Below are 15483 nucleotides of genomic sequence, written 5' to 3'. Positions count from 1 at the left end.
TCGCCTGAATCTACATCTGGCGACTTCATCTTCAACCTGGTGATCGCCGACTCTGGTAAGCTGGAGATCGGAACACGCCAACTTGACAACTGGCGACTACGCAAGCCCCCCGACTTCCTTCCCTTCCCTTCTGCCAACCTGGCGCCTTGTCAACCCGCCCATACTGTAGCTGGATGCCACGTCATCACTCCCGACTACCAGGGCCCACCGTGGGGCCGTGTAAAACTTGCTCCCATCCACAGCGTGAGTTTTTGGAGGTTTGCGAAGTTTTCTGCGTGGTTGTGTGCTGGTGCAACCATCGTTCGCTGTTTGTTTGATTTTCATTCGGTGAATTTGCGTTTTGTACCGTTCGTTTGGCTTTTCGATCGGTGGAGTGAGGTTTTCTGCTGCTTACGCGCAATCTGTTTGGTGGAAGTTCGAGTTCTTTCGCTCGTTTGGTTGTCCGCGGGGAAACGTTGGTTTCTGGTGAAGTTGTGGTTTTCTTCGAAGGTTTACGGTGTTCTTGAGTTTTCTTGCGCAGTTTCGCGTTGTTTTCTCCGATTGATCGCTGATTCGATCGTGGTTGAAGTGTTGTTCGCTGCATTCCTGTGATTCACTGAAGTTCATGAGAAAAATGATAAGCAATCGTTCAAGCCCCGTGGCGCCTGTCGCTGCTGAAGGCGACGCCGCCATGACCATGGCGCAGATGGCAGAGATGATGCGCTCGTTGCAGGCAACTGTAGAAGCCTCACGCGTAGAGCAGGTGAGAATACATGAGGACCTTGTTGCCTCTCGCGCCAGGAACGAGGAGCTTAGCAAGGTGACTGAGGAGCTGCGTCAAGCTCTTCGGGAGCAGCAAGGACGTTCTTCTGCTGAAGAGGTGGCGCCGTCGATGCCACCTCGTGTTTTCCCAATGCCTTTTGTTCAGGCGATTACTGACACGCCTATTCCCACGAGCGTGGTTCCGGTTAAGGCTGTCTTTACCGGCGTGGAGGATCCAGAGGCTCATCTGACCACGTTCCATACGCAGATGATGCTGTCGGGAGGGTCAGACGCCGTCTACTGCAAGATGTTCGTGAGTACGCTCCAGGGAACGGCGATGGAGTGGTTTGTGAGCCTGCCTAACGGCCACATAACCAATTTTCAACAGTTCTCGAAGATCTTTGTCGAGCAGTACATTGTGAATAAGGCACCGCCCAGGGTGTCTTATGATCTGTTTGACATAAGGCAGTACCATGGGGAGTCCCTCAGAGACTACCTATATCGCTTTGGAGCGCAGATGGTCAGATCGCCGGCTAAGGATAAAGAAATGCTGGTTTATGCCTTCAAGAAGGGCGTGCAGCCAGGACCATTATGCGAGGCCTTGATCAGGGGAAGGAGCCAGGGGCGCCAGCAACCAGCACGCCGGGAATACAATCGCCCGCCTAAGCACAAGTTTGTCATGGGATTAGCGGATCTAATCGCCATTCCTAATATCTCTGCTAGGTTGAAAGCGCCTGAGAAGGTGGGCGACAAGGTGCTGGGGTCAAAGCCGGACGCTTGGTGCGAGTTCCACCAATGTTTTGGCCACACCTTGGACTCGTGTTTGTCTTTGGGATATCAGGTCGACGATCTGGTTAAGAGCGGGTTCCTAAATGACTATCTTCTGGACAGGAGGACGGGGGGAGCGTCAAGTTCCCAGCCAGCAGGTGGAGAAGCCCAGCAACACGAGATGCCTATCCACGGGGAGATCCACACCATTGCAGGGGGTTTCGCAGGTGGTGGATGCACCGCATCGCAGAGGAAAAAGTACGCGCGATCGGTGATGACAGTGGATATGTTTGAAGATCACTCGCCGGAAGTGGACATTACGTTCACCAAACAGGATCTTCGGGACGTTGTGCCTCATGACAACGATCCCATAGTTATTTCGTTGGTTACAGTGGGAAGGAAGGTCCACAGAGTTCTGGTGGACCAAGGAAGCTCGGCAGACGTGATGTTCTGGCCGACTTTCACGCAGCTGGAGTTGCCCCTTGACCAGCTAAGGCCCTATGGAGGGTGCCTATATGGGTTCGCTGGTGACCAGGTGGAGGTCAGGGGGTACATTGAGCTGAGAACCACGTTTACAGATGAGGCTGGGTCGAGGACGGAGAAAATCAAGTACCTCGTCGTAAACGCCCCCTCAGCATATAACATCCTGTTGGGAAGGCCCACGCTTAACAGGATAGGCGCCATTCCGTCGACTCGGCACATGAAGGTAAAGTTGCCGTCCATGGAAGGGGTGGTGATCACGATCAAGTCTGATCAGAAAGAAGCGAAAAGGTGCTATGAGAATAGCCTGAAAAACAAAAGATCAGTGAGTTATGTAACAACCACCCCACCTCCCGGTGTGAAGCCCAGATCGATGGCAACAGAGGAGGCTGCCGGAAGAGATGTGGAGATGATAGACGCTGAGCTAGGGGAGAGGAATGCTGGCCTGGAGGAGGAAGAGGCGCGGAATCGCCCCGAGGAAGCAAGGGAACAGGGAATCGCCAGGGCAGTGATCGCCAGAGAATCCAGGCCTAAACCTGTCGAGCAGTGGCTCGAAAAGGAGATCGGAGGAAAAATCTTCAAGCTAGGAAGATCTCTGGAGGTTGATCTCCAGGACCAGATCGCCAAGGTGATTGAGCGGCATCTGGACGCGTTTGCATGGTCCGCTTCGGACATGCCCGGGATTGATCCCGACTTCTTGTGCCATCATCTGGCTATGGACAATTTGGTGAGACTGGTGCGACAAAGGAGAAGAAAATTCAACGAGAAGAGGAGGCAGGCGATCAGGGACGAAACACAGAAACTCCTCGCTGCAAGCCACATCAGGGAAGTCCAGTACCCCGAATGGTTGGCGAATGTCGTGCTGGTGAAGAAGAGTAACGGGAAATGGCGCATGTGCGTCGATTTCACCGACCTGAACAAGGCTTGCCCAAAGGATTTGTATCCTTTACCGAGCATAGATGCCCTGGTTGATAGTGCTGCAGGGTGTAAGTTGCTGAGTTTCCTGGATGCCTTCTCAGGATATAATCAGATCAAGATGCATCCCATGGATGAGGAGAAAACAGCCTTCATGACGGAGAGATCGTGCTACTGCTATAAGGTGATGCCGTTTGGGCTGAAGAACGCGGGGGCCACGTACCAGAGGCTGATGGATCGAGTACTTGCACCAATGCTGGGAAGGAACGTGCAAGCTTACGTCGATGACATGGTCGTTACCTCGCAGGAAAAAAGCAAGCACGTGGCAGACTTGGAAGAATTATTCACGACGATCGCCAAGTTCAAGTTAAAGCTCAATCCGGAGAAATGCATTTTCGGCGTGGAGGCTGGAAAGTTTTTAGGTTTCCTCTTGACTGAAAGAGGAATAGAAGCCAACCCAGACAAGTGTGCCGCCATTTTGGCGATGAGGAGCCCGGCTACGGTGAAAGAAGTCCAGCAGCTAACAGGTCGGATGGCAGCCCTATCTCGCTTCGTGTCAGCTAGCGGAGAAAAGGGGCATCCCTATTTTCAATGTCTGCGGCGCAATAATAAGTTTGCTTGGACGAAAGAGTGCGAGGAAGCTTTCGTCAAACTGAAGGAGTATCTGGCGAGCCCGCCGGTTCTGTGCAAACCGCTGGTGGGAATCCCTCTCAGGTTGTATTTTGCTGTGACTGAGAGGGCGGTGAGTGCGGTGCTCGCCCAGGATCAAGATCAGGTTCAGAAGCCTATTTATTTTGTGAGCAAGGTGTTGCAGGGCCCAGAAACGAGATATCAGGCCCTGGAGAAGGCTGCGCTGGCTGTGGTGTTTTCGGCGAGGAGGTTGCGCCACTACTTCCACAGTTTCACAATACTGGTGATGACTGACCTGCCCATCCAGAAGGTCTTGAAGAAACCCGACGTTGCGGGAAGGATGGTGAAGTGGGCGGTAGAGTTGTCAGAGTTTGATATTAAGTACGAGCCCCGAGGCCCGATCAAGGGGCAAATCTTTGCAGATTTCGTGGTTGAGCTCTCATCAGAGGCGACGCGGGTTGAAGGGGACGATTTCCGTTGGGTACTTTCGGTGGATGGATCGTCGAACCAGCAGGGCAGCGGTGCTGGAGTCATATTGGAAGGACCCAACGGTGTGCTGATTGAACAATCTTTGAGGTTTGCCTTTAAGGCCAGCAACAATCAAGCAGAGTATGAGGCGCTGATCGCCGGAATTTTGATGGCCAAGGAAATGGGAGCTAGGGTGCTGATGGCTAAGAGTGACTCGCTGCTAGTCACGGGGCAAGTAACAGGCGAGTTCCAGGCTAAAGATCCACAAATGGCGGCTTACTTGGCGTATGTGCAGGAATTAAAGAGTTCCTTTGCCTCCTTTGAAGTAGTACATGTGCCCAGAGAGCAGAATGCCCGAGCTGACTTGCTTGCTAAGCTCGCCAGCTCAGGCAAGGGGGGTAGGCAGAGGACGGTGATTCAGGAAACTCTGAAGACGCCAAGGGCATTTGTAGCAGATCACCTGGTCCTTCAGATAAGCAAGTCGACAGAGAGAGCAGCGAGAAGCCATAAGTCCTTGACGCAAGAAACTCTGAGATCGCCGAGAATTAGAGCATGTCGAGGAGAGAAGGTGGACGTGATGCAGGTCTGCGCCGCCCATGAGCCAGACACTTGGATAACACAGTACAAGCGGTGCCTGGCAGATGGCCTCCTCCCGCTGGATCCGACAGAAGCTAGGAAGGTAAAGAAAAATTCCAGCAAGTACACATTGATTGATGGCGATCTGTACAGGTTTGGATTCACTCACCCACTCCTGGAATGTATACACGGCGAGAAGTGCACAAGAATCATGGCGGAGCTCCACGAAGGTATATGCGGAAGCCACGTCGGGGGTCGAGCTCTGGCCGCGAGGACTCTCCGTGCAGGCTACTACTGGCCATCCATGAGAGAAGATTGCAAGAAATATGCCCAATGTTGTAAACAATGCCAGCAGCACGCTGATTGGCATAAGGCACCTCCCGAGGAGTTGAAGTCGATCTATAGCCCTTGGCCGTTTCATACTTGGGGAATCGACATCCTGGGACCTTTCCCGCTGGCGATCAGGCAGATGAAGTACTTGGTGGTGGCGATTGAGTATTTCACCAAGTGGATTGAAGCAGAACCAGTGGCCCAGATCACCGCACATAAGATCGAAAGTTTTGTATGGAAGAACATCGTGTGCCGGTTTGGAGTGCCTAAACGCCTGGTGTCAGATAATGGGACGCAGTTTGCAAGCCACCTATTGAAGAAGCTTTGCGAAGGGGTGGGAATTCAACAAGTGTTTGCATCCGTCGAGCACCCTCTGACAAATGGCCAGGTGGAGTCAGCTAATCAAGTGTTGTTGAGAGGTTTGAAGAGAAGGCTTGAGAAAGCCAAGGGAAGTTGGGCTGAGGAGGTGCCCCGTATAGTCTGGGCGTACCACACCACCGAGCAGTCAGGAACCCATGAGACCCCGTTCAGCTTGGTCTATGGGTGTGATGCCATGATTCCGGTGGAGATCCAGGAGAGCTCGCCGAGATTCCAGAACTTCGTAGAGGAAGACTCGAATGAAGAGAGAAGGATGAACCTGGATCTACTGGATGAGGTCAGGGAAGATGAGAGGTTGAAGGCTGAAGCCGTGAAGAGAAGGGTCGAACGAAGATACAACTCGAAGGTCATTCCAAGGCAGTTTAGAGAAGGCGATCTGGTGATGAGGAAGGCCCACCAGTACGAGATGGAGAATAAACTGTCACCCAAGTGGACTGGACCGTTCAGAATAACCGAGGCGCTCGGGAACGGAGCCTACCGCTTAGAGACCTGGAAGGAGGGGCGATTCCTCGCACCTGGAACGCCACACACCTGAAGTTGTACTATAGTTAAGAGCTTTGTAAGTAAAGACAAACACAAAGGTTATATTACAATGTCTCTGTTAAAACAGTTTGAAGGGGGCACTCTTTTTTCCCTAAGGAGGGTTTTTAATGAGGCCACCCAATAAAAGAAGAGTTTTCGAAGTATAAGGCGTTTTCTGGTTGCATGTTCGCTGTTTTCCAAAAGTTTTGAAGAAAGACCTTGTCACTTGTAAGTGATTTAAGGCAAGAAAAGATATATAGCATGCTTTCAGTTAAAGTTTTTAAGTCCTCATCGTTTTTCGGCGATTGGAGGCACCAGTAAAGGTTTTTAAGTCCTCATCGTCCTTCGGCGATCGGAGGCACCAGATGAAAGACCTCAACGCCCTCGCGCGTTCTGAGGCAAGTTAAAGACCTCCTCGCCGCCGAGCGAGTGCAGGCGAGAAAGAGAAAGGGTCCTCAGTGCATCCAGGGGGGAGGAGATGTACACCCTGGGCAAGTTGAGGCACCAGATGAAAGACCTCAACGCCCTCGCGCGTTCTGAGGCAAGTTAAAGACCTCCTCGCCGCCGAGCGAGTGCAGGCGAGAAAGAGAAAAGGTCCTCAGTGCATCCAGGGGGGAGGAGATGTACACCCTGGGCAAGTTGAGGCACCAGATAAAGTCCTCCTCGCCGTCGAGCGAGTGCAGGCGAGAAAGAGAAAGGGTCCTCAGTGCATCCAGGGGGGAGGAGATGTACACCCTGGGCAAGTTGAGGCACCAGATAAAGTCCTTCTCGCCGTCGAACGAGTTTAGGCAAGTTAAAGACCTCCTCGCCGTCGAGCGGGTGCGGGCGAGGAAGAGTAAAAGTCCTCCGTGTTTCTGGGGGCGAGAAGATGTAACCCCTGGGGCAATGTAGAGGCACCAGTAAAAGTCCTCTGTGTTTCTGGGGGCGAGAAGATGTAACCCCTGGGGCAATGCAGAGGCAAGATAAAGACCTTCTCACCGATGAGCGAGTTCAGGCAAGATAAAGACCTTCTCGCCGATGAGCGAGTTCAGGCGAGTTAAAGACCTTCTCGCTTACATGCGAGCGTAGGCAAGATAAAATCCTTCTCGTCTCGAACGAGTTCAGGTATGGCGCAGAGGGTGGAAGAAGTTTGGAAGGTGGCTAAGGTAGGTTCGAAGAGAACGCCTAGTCAGCCGGTCTTTTGTTCTGAAGCTCAGGGGGGCAAAGAAGGATCCCAAAAGGCATTTCTACTCCCAGATAAAGAAACAATTGCCAAAGCATGAGGCCAGGGAAAGTTGATATCACCAAGAGTCCTTGGCGATCAGGAGGAGTTCAAACAGCGCCGAGAAGGTTAAAAGACCTGTTTGATGAAGCAGGTCGAGTGGGACGGTGTTTTGAGCCAATAACTGAGTTACAGTTCGTTGCTTGAAGGGTATTCTTACGATAAGGTTAGTTGCCTTAAGAGTACAAGTTGGTTAAGGTGATTATTGCTTAAGTTTGAAGTGGTTCGAAGCAGTTAAGTCAAAAGTCGTGTTTGCAAAATCATTAAGTTAAATCCGACAAAGTTAAACATGCGAAGAAGGTTAAAGCGCTTAAAGAAGTCAGGAGAGGGAATACCTGAACTTTGTCATTAAGATAAGTATCTGTTAAAGGCACATATACACGAGTTTATTACAGAATAATACAAGGGAAATCATAAAAGTAGCAGATGAAGAGGAGTTGATTAGTCTTCAGCAGGAACGACTTTTCCATCTACTACTTCGTTGTTCAGTGACACCAGGCTGAGATCCAGGTCGGGGAATAGGCAAGCGAATTGTTCCCGCGCAGCTTCGAATCCAGCAGCCAAAATCTGAGCAGAGTTTAGCTTGAGTTCTTCAATTTGCCCCTGAAGTTCCTCAATCCGCTTCTTGAGGTCTTCAGTTTGCTCTTTCAGCTCTTTATTCTGCTGCTCCAGCTCTTCAACCTGTTTTTTGAGTTGTTCGTTGGTCTCTTGAGCCTGGAGAAGGTCTTCAGTAACCTTCTTGGATTCCGATTGTGCTTGGGCCAACTCAGCAGCCACCTTTCCTTTCTCTTTGTTGGCCTCGACGAGATCAGCCATGGCGTCGTCCCTCGCCTTTTCTACTTGCCCAAGTAGTTTCTCTCGGTCGATCGACCTCTGCTCCAGTTTTTGCACCTTAGCGGTGTCAGCTTTCATGAGAGCCTCCAGGTCGACCGCCCTGGCGCGAAGAGGCACAATTTTGCTTTCCAGCTCGACCTTCTCTTGGGCAAGTTGGTGAACTTTGTGGCGAAGGTGAGTGGCCTCCTTGCGCGCCAGCCTGAGCTCGGTATTCATTGCATCCTCCACTCGGGAGTGTTCGATTTCTGCGAGCGTCAGGCTGAAAGACAACTTCTCCACCTCGATCCTCATGGTGCTGTTTTCGGTTTTGAGGTTGAAGAGGTCGTCTTGGAGCCTCCTGGTTGAGCCTTCCACAGCCCTGGTTATGATCGCTGAGATATCCTCTGCTATGGTTTTCAGCTTGGCAGTTAGAGGCTCCCACATCCTTGTGACCTCAAGGGGAAGGTTCGCTGCTTGGAGAGGCGCCAGGTGGGCTTGTTGTGGGTTCTCGTCGCCACCTTCCTTAGCAGGTTCTTCAGTAGTTGCTTCTTGGCGTGGCGACGCAATCGGGGATTCGGTAATCAGAATCGGAGAGGTATAAGCAACCTCATCCCCGATTGGAGCATTTTCTGCAGCTGAAGCGTTTGAAGGGGGGCCCCCTCCAGCTGACACGTATGGCGTAGAGGCGCTTGGGGGGTCCTCCAGGAAATTTGGCTCTTGGGCCTCAGCTGTAGGTGGCGCAGTGGCCAGTGGAACCGCTTGGACTGGTGAGGGAGGAGCCTGTGGTGTTGGCGATGATGGAGGAGGAGCAGGCGTCGATGGTGGTGTTGAGGTTGGAAGAGGGGGTGGAGCAGGTGGTGAAGAAGGTGCCACCCTCTTCCTCTTCGTAACGAGGCCATCCTCGGTGACCTCGTCGTCCTCTTCTTCCTCCTCATGGATGACTTGAGGGGCTTTCCTTTTAGGTCTCTTAAGGACCAATTTTTTGCGTTGGGCGGGTTCCTTGGGTGGTGATCGCCCTTGGACAATGGCGGCCTCCACCACCGAGTTGGGCACCGTTTGGGAACCGGTCGTCAACCTGTGGTTTCGGGCGAGCGCCTTCAGTTCAGCGAGCATGTTTCTGGGCAACATGTCGTCTGCATGGAACGAAGATGCATGGGTTAACTCAAGAAAAACAAATAAGTGCATAAGGTAATAAACAGCAAAGCAGATGGTATGTGCAGGAAAGGTAAAGCCAAAGTCTTGCGCATAACGCACAAGACGCCCAGAAACAGCTAAACAAGAAGCGGCATCAAAACAAGAGTTTAATGTCCTAACCTATTCGAATTTCTAGCTGATCTTCGTAGAATTCGAAGCATATCAAGGTGGTGGTAAGGAATGTTATATTGCGTCCGCCACCTTCTTCCAGAAGAGACAGAGGTCTCTGTCCAATGCTCAAATGCTGTCAGGACTTCTGGGCCTCCTGAAGCAGCGCTTGGACTCTTTCTTCCCCTTGTCCACCCAGTACAAGGGGAAGCCATCGAGAAGGGAGGTGTCCTTGTCGTTCGCACGCACTTGGACGAATTTCCCCTTCCAGTCCTTGTAAGATTGCTGGAAGATGGCAAAGATGGACCTCCCAGCAATCGCGTTCAAGCTGACCCACAGGCGGTCTCTTGGGTGCTTGGCTTCGAAGAGGAATAAAAACACGTCCACCGACGCGGGCAACCCCAGGTGGGCGCACATTACTTGAAAAGCTCGAACAAACGCCCAGCTGTTGGGGTGGAGCTGGGCGGCAGCAATGTTGAGCTCGGTAAGAAGTTCCCTCTCGAATCGGGTGAAAGGGAACCTGAGCTTGACCTTCTTGAACAAAGTCGTATAGACAAAGCAGAAGGGCCCGTCGGCGCTTACTTTGTCATCAGCACACACGGGCAGATCGGGGGGGCAAGGCAGCACCATCATCTTCTCGTCGTGCTCCTTGTGAAACGATTGGTAAATCTCGTCCCCCTTAGTCAGCCGCAAGACTGCTCCCGCAGTGTTCACAGAGGATGTCTCTTTCAGGAGGGTTGAGTTGGCCCAGGGATACAAAGTTTTGAAATCTGGCAGAGGAACGGGGGCTCCTCCGGCGATAGGTGGAGTCGCCTGGGCCAGGACAGGTTGGGAAGACGCAGGCCTCTCAGCCTGCAAAGATGAAGCGCCACGAACTGGTGTTGGGTCGTGTGCTTGTGAAGGAAGGTTTCGTGCTGAAGGAGGAGGGTTCGGGGTAATCTTGGTGCGAGTCATGATAGCAGCTGCAAAGGAAGAAGAAAGGAAAAATGATCAGGGGGTTACAAAGGCTGACTCGATCATTGAAGGAAGGTGAAAGACGAACGAATGTAGGTTCGTTGCGACGATTGACGAAGCCCTAAGTTACGCAGAAGAATAAATGGAAAAACAACCCACAGCGTATGCACCAGGCAGTTACAGGATGATGCGAATCGGTTAAAATGCAAGGAAAGCCAGCAGAAGAAGGAAAGTAGGTACCTTTTGATGATCAGGGAGACGATGAATGTTGATGGTGATTCAGAATGCTGGAGAGCGCTGAGAGTTTTTCGCAGAAGAAAGTTGGAGCGTTCGTGAATGCGAGGGAAAGTGACGGAACAGTGCTGAGTGAAAATGGGTTTAAGGGTTTTTTCGAAATGGGTTTAGGAAGCGCAAACGGCAACTGAAGAGAGCCGTTGATGAAGCCACGCGTCAAACGATGAGTGAGGGGTTTGGTGGAGCGTCAGAGCAGCAGAAGGTACAACCGCTTGGAATTCTGCGTCAGTGCCACGTAGACCGGTGTTGAAGTGACTTTTTCAGTCTTTTCGCTAGACAAGTCTTCGCTTAAGACTGGGGGGCTTGTGTACCGCCCTGGTGGTCGGGAGCGATGACGTGGCACCCCTCTACAGCATAGGCGTGTTGGCAAGGCGCCAGGTTGGCAAGAGGGAAGGAAGTCAGGGGGCTCGTGTAGTCGCCAGTTGTTATATTGGCGTGTTCCGATTTCCAGCTTACCATAATCGGCGGTCACCAGGTTAAAGATGAAGTCGCCAGAGCGAGCACATCGCCAAAGATGAAGGAGAAGCAGATTATGAAGGCGGCCGGCGAGACCACAGGGAAGGTGTATGAAGACCCCTAACTCGCCAGTTCCAGTAGAGATCGCACTCCCAAGTTAGCTATGCACTGGGCAGTACCATGCATAAGTAACTTAGCCAAAATGAGAGTAGAAGCAGCGCCAAGTCAGGGAGCCTCCAGATGATGGCACGTGTACAGTTGGATGCGAGCCACGTGTCCAAGTCTGTAACTGCTAGGAGAGAGAAAGCTACCAGGTATATAAGAGTTCTTAACAAACTTTCTGAGGTACGCACGTTCAGTTTATACACTTTACGCTTGCGAGTGATAGAGCTGACTGTGAGAGAGGATTTGCACGGTTCTTGTTCTCTTAGTATTTGGTGATACCGTCATTGACTTGAGCGTTGGAGTGCGATCGGCCGCAGCGGCGCCGTACTGTTTCTTTGCAGGTTCTTGAGGTAGATCCCGAAGAGGAACGGAAGTGAGAAGCGGTGCGCACGTCGATCCTTTGACGAGGCAGTTTCCAGCGTTCCGGTCAACAGGCAGGATCACGTTCAAATTATATTTTGATATGTTTAATACTTCTTTTACAACCTAAGGTCTATTCATTGATTGAAACACTTATGATATCTTTGAAAAACAATTTCACGTGTTAAAATTGTGTTTTGATATGTTTAATACTTCTTTCATTTACAATCTAAGGTTTTATAACCTAGGAAACTATAAGAAAGTGAATGTTCTGTATAATAATAGTTTATTAAAAGTATCTTAACTATTGAAAACAAGCGTCTTACTTAACTAAATGTTTGCAACTTGTTCTTTTCTTTTCGCTATTAATTGATTGAAAACACTTATGATATCTTTGAAAACCAATTCCATGTGTTCAAATTGTGTTTTCATATGTTCAATATTTCTTTTACAATCTTAGTCTATTAATTGATTGAAAAACTTATGAATATCGTTGAAAACCAATCTCATGTGTTAGAATTGTGTTTTCGTATGTTCTAAGGTCGATTAATTGATTCAAACACCTAGGATACACCCTTGAAAAACCATTTCATGGGTTCAAATTGTATTTTGATATGTTTAATACTTCTTTTACAACCTAAGGTCTATTCATTGACTGAAACACTTATGATATATTTGAAAAACAATTTCACGTGTTAAAATTGTGTTTTGATATGTTTAATACTTCTTTCATTTACAATCTAAGGTTTTATAACCTAGGAAACTATAAGAAAGTGAATGTTCTGTATAATAATAGTTTATTAAAAGTATATTAACTATTGAAAACAAGCGTATTACTTAACTAAATGTTTGCAACTTGTTCTTTTCTTTTCGCTATTAATTGATTGAAAACACTTATGATATCTTTGAAAACCAATTCCATGTGTTCAAATTGTGTTTTCATATGTTCAATATTTCATTTACAATCTTAGTCTATTAATTGATTGAAACACTTATGAATATCGTTGAAAACCAATCTCATGTGTTAGAATTGTGTTTTCGTATGTTCTAAGGTCGATTAATTGATTCAAACACCTAGGATACACCCTTGAAAAACCATTTCATGGGTTCAAATTGTATTTTGATATGTTTAATACTTCTTTTACAACCTAAGGTCTATTCATTGACCGAAACACTTATGATATATTTGAAAAACAATTTCACGTGTTAAAATTGTGTTTTGATATGTTTAATACTTCTTTCATTTACAATCTAAGGTTTTATAACCTAGGAAACTATAAGAAAGTGAATGTTCTGTATAATAATAGTTTATTAAAAGTATCTTAACTATAGAAAACAAGCGTATTACTTAACTAAATATTTGCAACTTGTTCTTTTCTTTTCGCTATTAATTGATTAAAAACACTTATGATATCTTTGCGAACCAATTCCATGTGTTCAAATTGTGTTTTGATATGTTCAATATTTCTTTTACAATCTTAGTCTATTTATTGATTGAAACACTTATGAATATCGTTGAAAAACACTCTCATGTGTTAAAATTGTGTTTTCGTATGATCTAAGGTCTATTAATTGATTCAAACACCTAGGATACACCCTTGAAAAACCATTTCATGTGTTCAAATTGTATTTTGATATGTTTAATACTTCTTTTACAACCTAAGGTCTATTCATTGATTGAAACACTTATGATATCTTTGAAAAACAATTTCACGTGTTAAAATTGTGTTTTGATATGTTTAATACTTCTTTCATTTACAATCTAAGGTTTTATAACTTAGGAAACTATAAGAAAGTGAATGTTCTGTATAATAATAGGTTATTAAAAGTATCTTAACTATTGAAAACAAGCGTATTACTTAACTAAATGTTTGCAACTTGTTCTCTTTTTTTCGCTATTAATTGATTGAAACACTTATGATATCTTTGAAAACCAATTACATGTGTTCAAATTGTGTTTTGATATGTTCAATATTTCTTTTACAATCTTAGTCTATTAATTGATTAAAACACTTATCAATATCGTTGAAAAACAATCTCATGTGTTAAAATTGTGTTTTCGTATGTTCTAAGGTCTATTAATTGATTTAAACACCTAGGATACACCCTTGAAAAACCATTTCATGTGCTCAAATTGTATTTTCATATGTTTAATACTTCTTTTACAACCTAAGCTCTATTCATTGATTGAAACACTTATGATATCTTTGAAAAACAATTTCACGTGTTAAAATTGTGTTTTGATATATTTAATACTTCTTTCCTTTACAATCTAAGGTTTTATAACCTAGGAAACTATAAGAAAGTGAATGTTCAGTATAATAATAGTTTATTAAAAGTATATTAACTATTGAAGACAAGCGTATTACTTAACTAAATGTTTGCAACTTGTTCTGTTCTTTTCGCTATTAATTGATTGAAAACACTTATGATATCTTTGAAAACCAATTACATGTGTTCAAATTGTATTTTGATATGTTCAATATTTCTTTTACAATCTTAGTCTATTAATTGATTGAAACACTTATGAATATCGTTGAAAAACAATCTCATGTGTTAGAATTGTGTTTTCGTATGTTCTAAGGTCTATTAATTGATTCAAACACCTAGGATACACCCTTGAAAAACCATTTCATGTGTTCAAATTATATTTTGATATGTTTAATACTTCTTTTACAACCTAAGGTCTATTCATTGATTGAAACACTTATGATATCTTTGAAAAACAATTTCACCTGTTAAAATTTTGTTTTGATCTGTTTAATACTTCTTTCATTTACAATCTAAGGTTTTATAACCTAGGAAACTATAAGAAAGTGAATGTTCTGTATAATAATAGTTTATTAAAAGTATCTTAACTATTGAAAACAAACGTATTACTTAACTAAATGTTTGCAACTTGTTCTTTTCTTTTCGCTATTAATTGATTGAAAACACTTATGATATCTTTGAAAACCAATTCCATGTGTTCAAATTGTGTTTTGATATGTTCAATATTTCTTTTACAATCTTAGTCTATTAATTGATTGAAACACTTATGAATATCGTTGAAAAACAATCTCATGTGTTAGAATTGTGTTTTCGTATGTTCTAAGGTCTATTAATTGATTCAAACACCTAGGATACACCCTTGAAAAACCATTTCATGTGTTCAAATTATATTTTGATATGTTTAATACTTCTTTTACAACCTAAGGTCTATTCATTGATTGAAACACTTATGATATCTTTGAAAAACAATTTCACCTGTTAAAATTTTGTTTTGATCTGTTTAATACTTCTTTCATTTACAATCTAAGGTTTTATAACCTAGGAAACTATAAGAAAGTGAATGTTCTGTATAATAATAGTTTATTAAAAGTATCTTAACTATTGAAAACAAACGTATTACTTAACTAAATGTTTGCAACTTGTTCTTTTCTTTTCGCTATTAATTGATTGAAAACACTTATGATATCTTTGAAAACCAATTCCATGTGTTCAAATTGTGTTTTGATATGTTCAATATTTCTTTTACAATCTTAGTCTATTAATTGATTGAAACACTTATGAATATCGTTGAAAAACAATCTCATGTGTTAGAATTGTGTTTTCGTATGTTCTAAGGTCTATTAATTGATTCAAACACCTAGGATACACCCTTGAAAAACCATTTCATGTGTTCAAATTATATTTTGATATGTTTAATACTTCTTTTACAACCTAAGGTCTATACATTTATTGAAACACTTATGATATCTTTGAAAAACAATTTCACCTGTTAAAATTTTGTTTTGATCTGTTTAATACTTCTTTCATTTACAATCTAAGGTTTTATAACCTAGGAAACTATAAGAAAGTGAATGTTTTGTATAATAATAGTTTATTAAAAGTATCTTAACTATTGAAAACAAGCGTATTACTTAAATAAATGTTTGCAACTTGTTCTTTTCTTTTCGCTATTAATTGATTGAAAACATTTATGATATCTTTGAAAACCAATTCCATCTGTTCAAATTGTGTTTTGATCTGTTCAATATTTCTTTTACAATCTTAGTCTATTAATTGATTGAAACACTTATGAATATCGT

Source organism: Phaseolus vulgaris, chromosome 8, assembly GCF_051622355.1.
Source record: "Phaseolus vulgaris cultivar YP4 chromosome 8, ASM5162235v1, whole genome shotgun sequence".
NCBI classification, from domain to species: domain Eukaryota; kingdom Viridiplantae; phylum Streptophyta; class Magnoliopsida; order Fabales; family Fabaceae; genus Phaseolus; species Phaseolus vulgaris.
Note: the sequence above shows the minus strand (reverse complement) of the source record.